Genomic DNA, 16,741 nt, shown 5'->3' with positions numbered 1-16,741 from the left:
CGGACTGACGCGCCGAAGGAAGCACCGGATCAACCACGGACGATGAAACCGCCTGGACGGACAGATAACCCACCGCAATACGTTCCTACTCCGCCGGGTCACTTCTCAAGTCCTTTGGATAATATGATTGCCGCAGCATCTCGCTTGGCAGCTATTCCGATGGAGGGTGATTCACTGGCAGCGATTGAGACTCGGCGGGCCAGAGATCTTCTTCAAACCACAGTGGTGCAGCAGCAGGCTTATTATTACAGTCGGGATAGAATTCATTCCACTCTTCATCCGAGCAAAAGTTACAGCAGGCACATGGATGAATCAGAAGTGCTTAGCAGTGCACGGCACGGGAATGTTCCCCAAAGGCCCAATCTGGCACGTGGTGAAGTAAATGCTCAGGATGTGGTGGATAATGGCAGGGCATGAAAGGAGGCTGCTTTGGCAGCACAACATGCGGGTCGTTATCAACCCGCCCCGGTTCAACCTGCGGCATCAGTAGGCTGTGGTACCGGGTTAGCCTTTAGCTCCTGGGGAGTGCCTTGTCTCATTCCGGCTCTACGCAATGTGCGACTGCCTAAAGATTTCAAGGGTCCACGTAAGGTGCCGAATTACAATGCGGATCAACCACCAGAAGCATGGATTGAAAGTTATGAGATGGCAATGGAAATGTTGGACGTCGATGAAGCGGCTTGTGCAAAGTATTTCACGATGATGTTGGAAGGGACAGCCCGTACTTGGTTGAAAAATTTACCAGCTAACTCCATCGAATCATGGGATCAGTTGAAGGCCCGGTTTATAACCAATTTCAAAGACACCTGCAAACAACCCTTGTCTATTGTGGATCTGATGCCTGTGTTCAAGGGGAGAACGAGCCAACCACTCATTGGGTGCGCCGGGTTTCGGAAGTTTTGCATTCTTCAGACCGGATTAACGCTGGTCAGGCAATCATCACTCTGGAACGCAATTGCCGGTTTATGTCACTAAAGATGAAGTTGGGACGGCTCAAGCACCTTTGCGATGACTCGGGCACTGGTCAAATATGCTAATTCTGATAATACCAAGGATCCCGATTCTGATGAAGAGAAATCGGAGAAGGGAAAGAAGAACGGCGGTGCCAAGGGACAGCAGCACAACCAAGGAGGCCATGGGAATAACGGGTCCATTAGGCGGTTCTAGTCCAGGTTTTCATGGTGGCGGCGGTTCAAGCTCTGGATTTCAGAATAATCAGGGCATCCAGAATAACCAAGGTGGTAACAACCAGCAGAATAATCAAGGAAATCAGCAACAGTCGGGTTACCAGAGTCACCCAAAGCAGTTGAATGGTGGGCAGTATCATGTGTTTACCACTAGTTTGTGCAAGCGTGATCAGAAGCTTCACAAGAGGGCAGTTAATGCTGTTGAACCGGCAGTACCACGTTATCTGCGGTGGTCTGAACAACCTATTGTGTGGAGTAGGGAGGATCATCCGCCCCGGGTTGACAATCCGGGTCACCTGGCTTTGGTGGTGGCACCTCAGGTGGGAGGTTATAAGTTCACCAAGGTGCTCATGGATGGAGGAAGTAGTATCAATATTCTATATTATGAGACCTTCCGCTGCATGGGGTTGACAGACAAGAGTCTTAAACCGTACAACACTGTTTTTCATGGTGTGGTACCAGGTAAATCAGCATATCCTGTTGGTAAGATCACTTTGGAGGTCGTGTTTGGTGACGAGCATGATTCCCGGTCTGAGACATTGACCTTTGAAGTGGTGAGGATCCAGAGCCCGTACCATGCATTGTTTGGGCAGCCGGCTTATGCAAAGTTCATGGCGAGGCCATGTTATATTTACTTACAGCTCAAGATGCTGGGTCACAAGGGGACCATCACGGTTCACGGAAGTCGTAAAATCGCTTTGGATTGCAAGGAAAGTGATGCGGCCTATGCTGGGTTAGATTGTGCTACAAAGGAGCTGAAGTTTTATAAGGAAAATGTTGATCCGGCAGACATGACCCCTCTGAAGAAGCCCACCACCGAGCATGACCCAACCCTACATTTTAAACCGGCTGATGAGACTAAACTTATTGACTTCGTTCCTGGCGATTCGTCCAAGCAGTTCAGCATCAGCATAAATCTGGATCCCAAATAGGAAAGCGCACTCATCGAGTTCATCCGTGAGAACCGAGACATTTTTGCATGGAAGCCTTCTGACATGCCAGGTGTACCGAGGGAACTCGCTGAGCACACTCTTAATATTGATCCCAAGTTTAAATCGGTCAAGCAATTTCTTTGTCGCTTTAATGAGGAAAGACGCAAGGCAATTGGTGAAGAGGTAGCCCGGCTATTGGCTGCAGGGTTTATCGTTGAAGTGTTTCACCCTGAATTGTTGGCTAATCTGGTGCTTGTTCTCAAGAAAAACGGCACTTGGCGTATGTGTGTGGACTACACCGATTTGAATAAAGCTTGTTCGGCCGATCCCTTTGCTCTCCCGCGTATTGATCAGATTATTGATGTGACGGCGGGTTGTGAGCGCCTGAGTTTCCTGGATGCTTATTCAGGTTATCATCAAATCAAGATGGCAGTTAAGGACCAGGAGAAGACAGCCTTCATTACTCCCTTTGGAGCCTTCTGCTATGTTTCTATGCCCTTTGGGCTCAAGAGTGCCCAGGCAACTTATCAGCGTTGTGTGTTGAATTGTCTCCATACGCAGATTGGGCGTAATGTTCATGCCTATGTGGATGACATTGTGGTCAAATCCAGGAAGAAGGAAACACTGATAGATGACCTCAAGGAGATGTTTGACAATCTTCGGGTTTACAAAATGATGCTCAATCTGGATAAATGTGTTTTTGGTGTTCCGGCAGGCAAGCTCTTGGGCTTTCTGGTATCCAACAGAGGCATTGAGGCTAATCCGGAGAAAATCAAAGCAATTACATCCCTGGCTAAACCGAAGTGTATCAATGATGTTCAGCATCTAGCAGGTCGGATTGCAGCCCTTAGTCGGTTTATCAGCCGTTTGGTTGAGAAAGCAATTCCTTTGTATCAGATGTTGAGAAAGACGGACGATTTCGTCTGGAGTGACGCAGCTAATGCGGCCTTTGAGGAGTTAAAGTGGTAGTTGGTTGAACCGCCGGTTCTTGCAGCTCCGGTTGATAATGAGCCCTTGCTATTATATGTGGCTGCCAATGCATGAGCGGTCAGTGTGGCAATTGTGGTTGAACGTAAGGAGGCTGGGAAGGAGTATCCGGTTCAACGACCCGTGCATTACATCAGTGAAGTCCTGTTTGAGTTGAAACAACGCTATCCACATTGGCAGAAGTTAGTGTATGGAGTTTTTATGGCAAGTCGAAAGATCAAGCAATACTTTCAAGGCCATCCCATCACAGTGGTTAGTTCTGCTCCTTTGGGTGACATAATTCAAAACAGGGAAGCCACTGTCCGAGTTGCAAAGTGGGCAATTGAGCTTGGTCCACACGGTTTGAAGTATGTGCCTCGAACAGCCATCAAATCCCAAGCACTTATCGATTTTATCAATGATTGGACTGAGTTGCAAGCACCAGAGGACAAACCGGAATACATACTGGACTATTCATTTTGATGGATCCAGGCAATTGGAGGGCTCGGGGGCTGGAGTTGTCCTTACTTCCCCTCGAGGTGATAAAATTTGCTATGTTCTCCGCTTGATGTTTCCCTGTACTAACAATGCAGCTGAGTACGAAGCTTTACTCCATGGTCTCCGGGTGGCTAAAGAGATGAACTTAAGTCGAGTTTGTTGTTTTGGAGATTCTGATCTGGTGGCTCGGCAAGTTTCTGGTACTTGGGATTCTAAGGATCCACTCATGGCGGCTTACAGACGTGAGGTGGATATTGTGGCGGGTCACTTTAAAGGGTATCAGGTTGAGCATATCGATCAACGCAAAAACGAAGCAGCAGACGCTTTAAGCCGGCTTGGATCTCAGCGCAAACCGGTACCTCCTAATACCTTTTTAGATATCTTGCATAACCCGTCTATTAAGTTGCCTGCAGAAGAGGATTTGGCTGTTCCTGATCCGGAGGCTCAATTGGTGGCCGCTTTACACGTTGTGCCGGATTGGACGGTTCCATATCTGGCGTATATGAACCGGGGCGAGTTACCAGATGATGAAGTTCTGGCTCGGCAGATAGTCCGGCGATCCAAGTCCATGATTATTCATAATGGCGAATTGCACTGCTGTAGCGTTTCAGGCGTATTTAAGCGTTGTGTTTCTCCGGAAGAAGGCCAAGCGATCCTACGGGAAATTCATGAAGGGGATTGCGGTCATCATGCTGGTTCAAAGTCCCTGGTTGCAAAAGCTTTTCGACATGGTTTTTACTGGCTGACAGCTCATGCTGATGCGGAGGATCTGGTAAAACGATGTGATGCTTGTCAAAAATTTTCACGCAGAGCTCATGTTCCGGCTCAAGAACTACGGATGATTCCTATCACTTGGCCTTTTGCCACTTGGGAGCTTGATATGGTGGGACCCTTTAAGCGTTCCAAGGATAAAAAGACCCACCTCCTGGTGGCGGTTGATAAATTCACCAAGTGGGTTGAAGCGGAGCCTGTCAGCAAGTGTAATGCGGCTACGGCAGTTCAGTTTCTCAAAAAGATTATCTTCCGCTTTGGTTTTCCACACAGCATCATCACGGATAATGGCACTAACCTTTCTAAAGGGGAGATGTAAGATTTCTGTCAGAGAGAGCACATCCGGCTTGACTTAGCATCTATGGCGCACCCTCAGTCCAACGGTCAAGCAGAGAGAGCCAACCAAGAAATCTTGAAGGGTATTAAACCCCGGCTCATGATTCCTTTGAAACAGACGCTGGGTTGTTGGGTGGAAGAGTTGCCTTCTGTCTTATGGAGCATCAACACCACCCCCAATCGATCAACTGGATACACACCTTTCTTCATGGTGTACGGGGCAGAGGCGGTCCTTCCAAGTGATATTCGTCATGACTCGCCGCGGGTTGCTAATTATGTTGAAGAGGACAACGAGCAAGCACGCCAAGAGGCGCTGGACCTGTTAGATGAGAAACGGGACATGGCTTTGGCTTGATCGGCGGTTTATCAACAAGACCTGCGGCGTTATCACAGCCGCCGGGTTAGGACAAGAACCTTTCAAGAAGGCGACTTGGTGCTCTGGCTCATCCAGGATCAGACCGACATGCACAAGTTATCCCCACGTTGGGAAGGGCCCTTTGTGGTCAGCAAAAATCTGCACAACGGATCATACTACCTCATTGACGTTTGAGACAACTCACGTAGCTCTGAGAAGGAGACCCGGCGGCCGTGGAACATAGCTCTCTTACGGCCTTATTACACTTGAGCCATAGGCTTTTCTTATGTACATATTTCCATGATGTATATATTAGGATCAATAAAGTAAACTAGCATCCTTGCTATAAGCAGGGCCTCTGCTGTTTTTTCTCAAATATCCTTTGAGTTACATGGGGGCTTCAGCTGACAAAGCGGGGTACTACCTGTTAAACCGGCTATCATGCCACAATACAGCTTGGGAGCTTCACACCCAAGGGGCCAAAGAGAGTCTGGATGCTATGCACAGCTCAAACATAGGCACCCAATGAGCACAGCTCATCATGTTACTTGGGGGCTCCTTGTGTCAAATACCAAGGAGTTTGGAAGGACCCTTGTAGCTGGGTATCGACCCACGGCTTGGAAGCCTGGTATATTTACCTAAAACCCCGGGTTAACCTGCCTTCATCAAGTAAGCCACTCCTATCCAGGTAATCCTGGCATGACCCTCCGAACGTTTGACAGTTACTCTCATTGAGACCCTGAACTTGTCAAAGTTAAAATGGTGATTGGTTAGTTGGAGGCCCATCTTAAAAGGCTTTGTTAAATGGTTTAACTCAGCGGCCTGGCAGCCCATGAAAAGCCTCAAATTTGGGCCTGGCAGCCCTTGAAAAGCCTCGACTACACGATTTTATTTGCGTTTGTCATTTTTCTTTTGATAAATTCTATGTTAAACCTGTGTGTATGACCTGGTATGGCTTTTCAGTCATCTTATTAGCCCAGTGTTCCTTAAACCGGCTTGGTTTTCAACTACAAGTTGACAGACCTTATTATCAAACCGGAGTTTTATAACCCGGCCTGGCTTTGACTACTTGTCACCAGTTTTGATCATCTGAGGTTCATTATAACCCGGCATGACTTATTATACGCCATCAATACATGATGGAGTTATTCAAAATTCCAGATTTGGGTCTTCACCCATATTACAATCAAAGTTGGTAAACCAACTAATGAGATATCACATCACAGGTATGAGTTATTTCATATTTCTCAAGGTTTGATTATCAATCAGGCTTTATCTTGGGCATTATGACCCGTCTGGCGGTAAAGCGCCAGCACAATTCTTTTTATGCAGACATGGGAATTGCATACTATGATATATGAGGCAACATTGAACTATTCATGACGGATCACATAAAGTATTTCCCACTGCACGATGGCAGCAGATCAAAGTATTTTTGCTACCCTATTACAAGGCGCTTCACGGCCCAAAATATGGAATTGTCTTAAACCGGACAGTTTCTGCAATATCCACCGGATTGCCGGATCAAGCTTCATCGCCATGTTGACGCGAAATGGATGGGTCATCTGGTGTCGGTTCAACCTCCTCCTCCCCATCCAATGGCTGGAAATCAGTGGTGGTCCAGTCAATCTGGGTTAAGGCCTGAAAGACATCCTCTTCACTTATAAGTTCAGCCGGATCAACATCAGGGGCGTAAGTGTGCTTACGGGTTGGCGGGATAAGATTTTGCACTTCCGGAATAACAGCCTCAACCCATTTGTTATTAGCATCATAGAAGGACCGGTGAACCGTCAAGTTTGCTTCTTCTGCCAACTGACTCGCCAGAGGATGCATCTCCCTTGTCACACGTTTGAGGGCGTCGTTATCAAACACTACCCCGTTTTCTTGTTCACTGGGAAAGCCCTTGGCAATATTGACCGGATCAAGGTCAGCTACCCATGCCATGGCTCGGGTGAGTGCTAACAAAGCGCCAGCCCTGGTAGCGGATCGCTTCACCTCTTCTATCTGTGCTGGCGTCATAGATAACCTAGCCAGAGTGTCCTTGATCAGTGTCGGGGCCGCATTGTCATAAGAAGTTGCGCAGATAACCTGTTGGGCACCGGTATACAGTTGTTCAATCAGCATATAGGCGGCCTTGAGCTTCATCCGCATATCAGAGCCCAGATGAGCAATGCGTCTACCTACAGTGGTTTAAAGATTTCACGTTAAACCGGCAAAATGTCAAAGCAGAATATTCATAAAGCATTAGAAAACGGTACTTACCAAATATTGCAGAAGTCATGGCATTGACTTGGCGCTTTAGTCCAGTAAGCTCTTCCGTCACCGGTTTAAGAGCTGATTCAGCGTCTTCCGCTTGCTTCAGCAATCCAGCCTTTTCGGTATCCCAGTTTGCCCGCTCAGATTTGAACCACTCTTTGAGCTGCTCCATGGTGGTTAAGGCGGTTTTCAATTCATCCTGGGCTTTGGTGGTTTCTGCTTGTTGGGTTTTCAAATTTCCTTGAAGATCGGCAATTTGAGAGACTTGTTGATTTATCTCACTCTACAACAGTCAGACGAGCATTTCAATACCTTTTTGAAAGTCCCAAGCATATAACCAGTTATACATTTGGCACTTGGGGGCTAATGTGGATCACTGTTTTTACTGATTATTGAAGTCCCACGGATTACTACAAGTTTTAATCATGGCACTTGGGGGCTAATGTGTGTTCGATCAAACATACACAAGGAAAATCAACAAAGTACAGTATGGAATATATAAAGTCCCGGTTTGACTTTCTAAGACAAACCGGCCCTTGGGGGCTACAATGCAATGAAGGTGCAGAATAAAGGATCAAACGGTTTACCTCATAGCATTCCTTCATCAAATTTACCAAACCGGCCTCATAGTCTCAGCTGGTAAAGAGACGGTTTAAGAAACCGGAATGAAGGTCCTGAGCAGATAAATCAGCATAGTCTGACAAGTCAGTTTTGCTTTTCCCCTTGTTCATAAACGCAAATTCATCTTTGGCGGAATGCTTAGATAAAGCAACTGGATTGCCTGGGTTGGTATATGACGTGCCAGTAACAACTACATCATCATCCTTGGCGGGGCTTGATGGATTGACATTCTCCTTAACAGGGCTTGGCGCTTTGGCAGCAGGGCTCGGCGGTTTGGTAACAGGGCTTGGCGGATCAACAGTTGGACTTGGAGGGTTGGCGTCGGGAGTTGATGTATCAACATGTGCCTCCGGTTCAGCTTCTGGCGGATTAGCATCAGCGCCTGGGTTTTCCGGAGCAGAGTGATCTGTGGCTATCTCAGGATTTTCGCCCTCATTCTCTAGGGTCTTCTCCGGATCAACATCATCGGTATGGCCGCTGGTCTTGGATTTCTTACTCAATCGAGCCTTGGCGCTACAACATCCAAAGTTAGAATATGATAAACCGACGCAGGAAGGAACAACTTGAGGAACAGTGTACTTACCCAGCGGCGGTCTTGAGGGGAGGCAGCTGAGTGGTTGATGAACCGCCAGATGAGTTGGAAGATGCCTGATAATTCGGATCAGACGGATTGAGTGGGCATCGGAAGAAACCCTTCAAAGGATAAAGTTTTTCAGGAGAACAAGTCACCTCTGGACGACGTTTCTGGGTTGGTGTATCTAGTAAACCGGACGAGGTGATCTGCTTGCCACTGTGCCGGGTTGTGCGATGTTCTGCAGCTTGTTGTGTCTTCAAAAAAAATTGGATCCAAATGAGCAAGGGGGTGAGAGTGTTTTACTTTTCGAACTGTGCGGAGAACTCTTTGAACCGGCACAAGATCTGAATTGGAAGAAAGAGTGATTACCTCAACATGGTCTGCGTGGCTGGCCTCAGCGTATAAGGAACCAAGTGGGTCAAGTTCTACCTCTGCGTCTGATTCCTCATCTTCTGGCGGATCAGAAGACTCGGCGGTTTTCTTCTTGGAAATCTTCTTGGTGGCCTTAGTCTTTGCACGAGGAGCCCTGGCCGGTTTAGTCCGTTTCTAGAAGGAGCTGTTGGCCTGTGACATTAAAGCAAAGAAATGTTAGCACATAGTTAAAGCGGAGGCGAATCAGTAAATATTAAGATAAACTTTACCGTAGCGGAGGATTGGAGACGCAAAAAGGCGGCAACCCGGTTTGACTGCATAAAGAGATTGTTTCATCGAGCATCTTCTTCACAGACTCAGTAACTTCAAGGTCCGTCATTACTACTTCATGATAGCGTTGAGGGTCTTTGACGTTGCCAGTATATTCATGCATCAATCCAGGGCAGCAGCTTAAAGGCAAAATGCCCCAAGATACCCAGCAGCGGAAGGTCAATGCCAGTCAAACCGTTGGCCATGAGAGCTCGGAGCTTGGCGATTTGAGGTGCAAAGTTTTTTTGTTCCACGGCAGACAAGCGTGAAGGTAATGGGTGACCGTTGCTAAGCCGGTGGGGACGATAACCCGGCAGAGGATTTTCTCCATCAGGGGCAGTGTTCCGGCAGTAAAACCAAGTCTGGTTCCAATCTTTAGGATGTCTATGATGTTTTGCATGTGGGAAGTCAACTTCTTTCCTCTTCTGAATTGAAACGCCACCAAGCTCTGTGTTGGGAACATCAGAGAACTCTGTACGGCAGTTCAAGTGGAAAAAATCCCGGAACAACTCCACAGATGGCTCTTGTTGAAGGTAAACTTCGCAGAATACTTGAAAGTTGCATATATTGGACACGGAGTTCGGTCCAATGTCTTGTGGATGGAGCTGGAAGTTTGCGAGGACATCCCGGAAATTTTTTGATCTGGGCGGGCTGAATCCCCGGTCTAAGTGTTGCATAAATACAATCACTTCTCCATCTTGAGGTACATGTGGGCATTCAGAGCCCGGAACTCGCCAGCGAAGGACCCTCTTTGAGGCCAAAGCGTCGATGGTGACATATCCATTGATTTGTGTCTCCGTAATCTGGGACGGAACCCAATTGCAAGCAGAGAATTGTTTGGTCATCTCGGAAGGAAACTGAAAGGAAAAATAAAAAGGTGGTTTACAATTAACAGTTTAAGTGCATTATTCAGTGTTAAATCGGAGAATTGTTGTTCAAAGTCAGTTGGCGGTTTAAGAGAGGGCTAATGGTATATGGCGGATTGGTTATCAAAGGTTAAACCGCCCGCAGGCAGAAGGGCCTGGGTTCAAAATCTGCTAAGTGTTGACAGAAACAGGTTTCACACAATGATGGAATTAATTTGGATCTACCAAAGCTTCAGTAAGAAAAAATTTCTGCGATCTATAAAGGCGTTAAACAGGGCAGAGAAGTTCGTACGTTCTATCAAGGGATTCTGTACAAAAAGGAAGACCTACTAAGTACTAAACTGGATGCGGAGCAACTACCGCACGAGATTTATGCTACAGTTGAATCAAAGAAGCTATGACAGAAGCGAATACGAAGAAACTAGGGATGAACACCTATGAACGCAGATGAAAGCAGGAGCCCTAAAATGCAGATCTAGGGTTATGAGGGAGAAGCTTACCGAATGCGCAGGATAGAGGAGGAACGCCAAAGATCTATGGTACAACCAGGTTGATGCAGTGGCCTTTGTTGATGCAGCGTTCGAAGGTCGAGGGCGGCGGTGGAGCTTCAGAGCTGGGGCGTCGTGAGGAAGAAGAAGAAGTACGGAAGGGGAAGAAAAGAAAGGGCCCCCGAGTCTATTTATAAGGAAAATGGATAAGTGGCAGGCACAAAGATCGAGGAGTCTGAAGCGGCGAACGAGAGCATAGCTGTCGCCTCGATTTCCAGGATAACATTCAATGAAGAGAATCTTTTTATTTGTTTTTTTACAGAGATGACGTCATGATGATCCATTGCGGTATCCAAAAGATGACGTCACGGCGGTTTACGAGAAACGAAGGAAGATGTTTTCAGGATTTTTCTAAGTACTGAACATTGACATGAACATGTTCAAATCACTCTGGGGCCTAATGTTGGGGATATAACTATTGAGTATAAACCGCCCAGGAGGGGCCGGTTTACCCTCAGCCATATTGAAGCCCATGAAGACTCAGAAGCTGGCGTCTTATTATGAAGCTTAGAGTCCCAGAGCACAGTGGCGAATTAGGGCCCATGATAGCAAACCGCCATACTTACGTAAACTTGTGTTGTAAGTTAGGAAAGGAGAAACCGAGCCGGACCCTTGTATGAGTCGGCCTCGGGACTCTGTAGACCGGCCGGGCGTCAACCTGTGTATATAAAGGGACGACCCGGCGGCGGTTCAGGGACAACAGACAACAACTCGAGACTCAGGCAAAGCATATCTGCTCCCCGATCATCGAAACCCAATCAATCCCATCACAACTAGACGTAGGCTTTTACCTTTATCGAAGGGGACGAACTAGTATAAAACTCCCGTGTCCCTTGTCCGGTTTAACCCCTTCAAGCTAACCCGTAGCGATGGCTCCACGACTAAGTCCTTTCATGAGGACATCTGACGTGTTAATTCCATGACACATATCGTGGCCATGATCAGGTGCACACCGCTAATGGAGCAGGTATGCACATCTCTCATGTTGGTCAGGCATCACTTCTTGCACACAATTCACGAAAACTGCATCTTTCTAATGTTCTTCATATTTCCACTGCTTCACGTAGTTTGTTATCTGTTCCACAACTTACTCGTGATAATAATGTCCTTGCTGAGTTTCATCCTTTTTGTTTCTTCATCAAGGATCGGGACATGAGGGTCGTTCCGCTTAGCGGTTGTCTTTGCGGTGGCTTGTATGCACTTGACGCGCCAACAACACCTCCTACGCAGTTTTCTCCTCAGGTGTTCAGTGGTGTTCGTGTGACTCCTACACATTGGCATGCGCGCCTTGGTCATCCTGCTGCTCCTATAGTTCGGCATGCGTTGCATCGCCATGAACTACTAGTTGTGTCAAATAAAACTGCTGAAACTATTTGTGATGCCTGTCAGCAGGGCAAGAGTCACCAACTTCTTTTCAGAGTCTAGTCGTGTTGTGAAACATCCTCTTGAGCTTGTGTTTTCCGATGTGTGGGGTCATGCCCAAACATCTGTCAGTGGCCACAATTATTATGTCAGTTTCATTGATGCTTATAGTCGGTTTACTTGGCTTTATCTTATTAAGAAAAAGTCTGATGTGTTTGATGTTTTTCTATGTTTCAAGCACACGTTGAGCGTCTCCTTAGCGAGAAAATTATTCATGTTCAAACCGACTGGGGGGTGAATATCACAACCTCAACTCATTTTTTAACAAACTTGGGATCACACATCGTGTGTCTTGTCCTCATACACATCAGCAGAATGGGACTGCTGAATGTAAGAATTGTCATCTTGTAGAAACTGGCATTACTTTATTAGCTCATGCCTCTGTTCCTTTTAGGTTCTGGAGTGATGCTTTCTCCGCTGCCTGTTTTTAGATCAATAGGTTACCCTCACGACTACTGAATATGAAAACTCCACTTGAACTCTTGCTCAATGAAATTCCAGACTACACCTTTCTCAAAGTTTTTGGGTGTGCTTGTTGGCCTCATTTACGTCCTTATAACAAACATAAGCTAGAGTTTTGGTCGAAAAAGTGTGTTTTTCTTGGGTATAGTTCCCTTCACAAAGGGTACAAATGCCTGCATGTTCCCACCAATCGTGTCTACATCTCTTGTGACGTTGTATTTGATGAGAATGTGTTCCCCTTTCGTCCACTTCCGAACAACTCAATCACTCCTCTACCTGACATTTCTTCTACCACACCTTCGCCTGATCAATTTGTAGATGTTGCACATGCTCCTGTGTTGCTTCCTAACCATGCTGCAGGTGTTGGACGTGGTGCTCGTCTTGAGCTCCTTGAGGAACAGGCACTGATGGAAACCCTGGACCTGGACGTCAGTCTTCTGCATGGGGCATGCATACCGGGCGGTGCCCATCGATCCGCGGGGGCTGCACCCGCAGCCGCCTCGCGGGCATTGCCCCTGCCTCGGGCATCGCCCCCGCCCGCCTCGTGGGCGTCCCCCGCCTCTGCCTCAGTGCTGGACTCTCCCGGTCCGGCCGCCTCCTCGCCTGGCCCAGGCACTACCTCGCGGGTGCCGGGTCTAGCTCCGGATGGGCTGGTCTCGCCGGGCCCAACGCCGCCTGGTTCTCCAGTACCAACGGGCTCTGGCACGAGCTCGGGTGGCTCGGCCTCGCCTCTGTCTTCGCCCGCATCGGGTGGCTCGTCCTCGCCACTGTCGTCGCCCGAGTCAAGTCCGGTGTTGCAACCACCTGCTACTGCTCCTCGAGCTCGCACACGCAGCCAGACAGGGGTGTTCCAGCCTAAGATTCGTACTGATGGGACTGTCTCATGGCTCGCTGCTTGTATGGCCCATGCTGCTGAGGATCCTACTGCTGAGCCTCGCCACTTTCAGGCTACACTAAGCATTCCTCACTGGCGTGCTGCGATGGAACAGGAGTTTCAGGCGTTGCTGAAGAATGACACTTGGCAGCTTGTTCCTCCAGTATCTGGGATCAACATCATTGATTCTAAATGGGTGTTTAAAGTCAAGAGACATGCTGATGGCTCCATTGAACGCTACAAAGCGAGGCTAGTTGCTAAGGGTTTCAAACAGAGGTATGGTCTTGATTATGAAGACAGATTCAATCCAGTTTTCAAGCCCACTACTATTCGTTTGCTGATGTCCCTTGCTGTTACTCGAGGATGGTTCCTTCATCAACTTGATGTGCAGAATGCTTTCTTGCATGGAGTTCTGGAGGAGGGGGTTTATATGCGACAGCCACTAGGGTTTGTGGATCCTGCACGTCCTCACCATCTCTGTCATCTTGTCAAGGCGCTCTATGGGCTCAAACAGGCTCCTCGTGCATGGCATGCACGTCTTGGCTCTGTTCTGCGGACGCTTGGGTTTATTCCCTCCACTGCTGACACATCGATGTTTCTTCTTCAGCGACCTGAGGTTACGATGTATTTGTTGGTCTATGTTGATGATATTATACTCATCAGTTCCTCAGATGCTGCTGCAGATCGTCTTGTGGCTGCTTTGAGTGGTGATTTTGCTGTCAAGGATCTAGGTGCTCTACACTTCTTCCTTGGACTGGAGGTTTCACGGTCTTCTGCTGGGTTAACTCTTACTCAGAAGAAGTATTCTCTGGACCCGTTGCGTCGTGCTGGTATGCTGAAGTGTAAACCTTCCAGTACTCCGATGTCTGCCATTGATCGGTTGTCTACTCTTGATGGAGACCCTCTTTCACCTGATGATGCTATTGAGTATCGCAGTCTTGTTGGAGGTCTGCAGTACTTACTATCACCACACCAGATGTCTCTTTTGCAGTCAACCGTGTCTGTCGGTTTCTTCATGCACCCAGGACATCTCATTGGTCAGCTGTGAAGCGTATCCTGCGTTATGTCTGTCTCACTGCTTCTTATGGTTTGCTCCTCCAACCTGCGCCGTCTTATGAGATCTCAGCCTTTTCGGATGCAGACTGGGCTGGTAGTCCTGATGACCGGCGATCCACGGGGGGGTATGCAGTGTTTCTTGGTTCTAACTTGGTTGCTTGGAATGCTCGCAAGCAAGCTACGGTGTCTCGCGGCAGTAGGGAAGCTGAGTACAAAGCAGTGGCTGATGCGACGGCTGAGATCATTTGGGTTCAGTCCTTATTGCGTGAGTTGAGAGTCTCTTTAGCTCATCCTCCGGTACTTTGGTGTGATAACATTGGTGCTACATATTTGTCATCTAATCCTGTGTTTCATGCTCGGACGAAACATATTGAGGTTGACTATCGCTTCGTTCGAGAACATGTTGCACAGAAGCTACTTAGCATCAAGTTCATCTCATCAAAGGATCAACTTGCTGACATGTTCACAAGCCTCTTCCACAACCACAGTTTGTAGGCTATAGGCGCAATCTTAACTTAGTTTGTACTTCAGGCCATATTTAAGATTGAAGGAGGGTGTTAGACTGTATATGTACGTAAACTTGTGTATACGTAGACTTGTATATACAACTTGTATATTGTACCCTTTGGTACTTATATATAATGAGATAGCCGCACCCCCTTGAGGTGTCGAGCCGTCCCTCAAATTATTTGTCTTACAACCTCTGCGGTCAATAACCAATAGAGGGACCTGGATTCCCATATTGGTTCCTACATATTGTACGAAGATCTTTTCGGTCGAACCTCGATGTCAAGGATTCAGCTAATCTTGTATGCAGTTCCCTTTGTCTATCGGTATGTTACTTGCCCAAGATTCGATCGTCGGTATCTCCATACCTAGTTCAATCTCGTTACCGGCAAGTCTCTTTACTCGTTCCGTAATACAAGATCCCGTGACTAACTCATTGGTCACATTGCTTGCAAGCTTATTGTGATCTTGTATTACCGAGTGGGCCCTGAGATACCTCTCCGTCATACGGAGTGAAAAATCCCAGTCTTGATTGATGTAAACTCAATAGACACCCTCAAAGATACCTGTAGAGCACCTTTATAGTCACCCGGTTACGTTGCAACGTTTGGCACACACAAGGCACACCTCCATTGTCAGTGAGTTGCATGATCTCATGGTCATAGGAACATATACTTGACATGCAGAAAACGATAGCAATAAACTTGATACGATCATATGCTACGGTCATAGTTTGGGTCTTGTCCATCACATCATTCTCCTAATGATGTGATCCCATTATCAAATGACAACTCATGTCCATGGCTAGGAAACCATAGCCATCTTTGATCAACAAGCTAGTCCGGAAGAGGCTTACTAGGGACATGTTGTTGTCTATGTATCCACACATGTATTTGAGTTTCCGGTCAATACAATTAAAACATGGATAATAAACGATTATCATGAACAAGGAAATATAATAATAACCACTTTATTATTGCCTCTAGGGCATATTTCCAACAGTCTCCCACTTGCACTAGAGTCAATAATCTAGCATTGCATGGTAACGAATCTAACACCCATAGAGTTTTGGACAAGACCCATCCGTTAGCTTAGCATAATGATTGTTTAATTTTATTGCTACTGCTTTCTTCGTGTAAAATATATATTCCTCCGACTATGAGATTATGCAACTCCCGAACACCGGAGGAATGCCTTGTGTGCTAGCAAACGTCACAACGTAACTAGGTGATTATAAAGATGCTCTACAGGTATCTCCGAAGGTGTTTGTTGGGTTGGCATAGATCGAGATTATGATTTGTCACTCCGAGTATCGGAGAGGTATCTCTGGGCCCTCTCGGTAATGCACATCATATGAAGCCTTGCAAGCAATGTGACTATTGAGTTAGTTGCAGGATGATGCACTACGGAACGAGTAACAAGATTGAACTAGATATGAAGATACCGACGATCGAATCTCGGGCAAGTAACATACCGATGACAAAGGGAATAACATATGTTGACATTGCGGTTCGACCGATAAAGATCTTCGTAGAATATGTGGGAGCCAATATGAGCATCCAGGTTCCGCTATTGGTTATTGACCGGAGACGTGTCTCGGTCATGTCTACATAGTTCTCGAACCCATAGGGTCCGCATGCTTAACGTTCGATGACGATATGTATTATATGAGTTATGTGTTTTGGTAACCGAAGATTGTTCGTAGTCCCGGATGAGATCACGGACATGACGAGGAGTCTCGAAATGGTCAAGAGGTAAAGATTGATATGTTGGAAGGTTATATTCGGACACCGGAATGGTTCGGGTATTTTTCGGAGTACCGAGGGGTT

This window comes from Triticum dicoccoides, chromosome 5B, assembly GCF_002162155.2.
Source record: "Triticum dicoccoides isolate Atlit2015 ecotype Zavitan chromosome 5B, WEW_v2.0, whole genome shotgun sequence".
Classification (NCBI taxonomy): Eukaryota; Viridiplantae; Streptophyta; class Magnoliopsida; order Poales; family Poaceae; genus Triticum; species Triticum dicoccoides.
The sequence above is the reverse complement of the archived record's forward strand: the minus strand, read 5'-3'. Positions refer to the sequence as shown.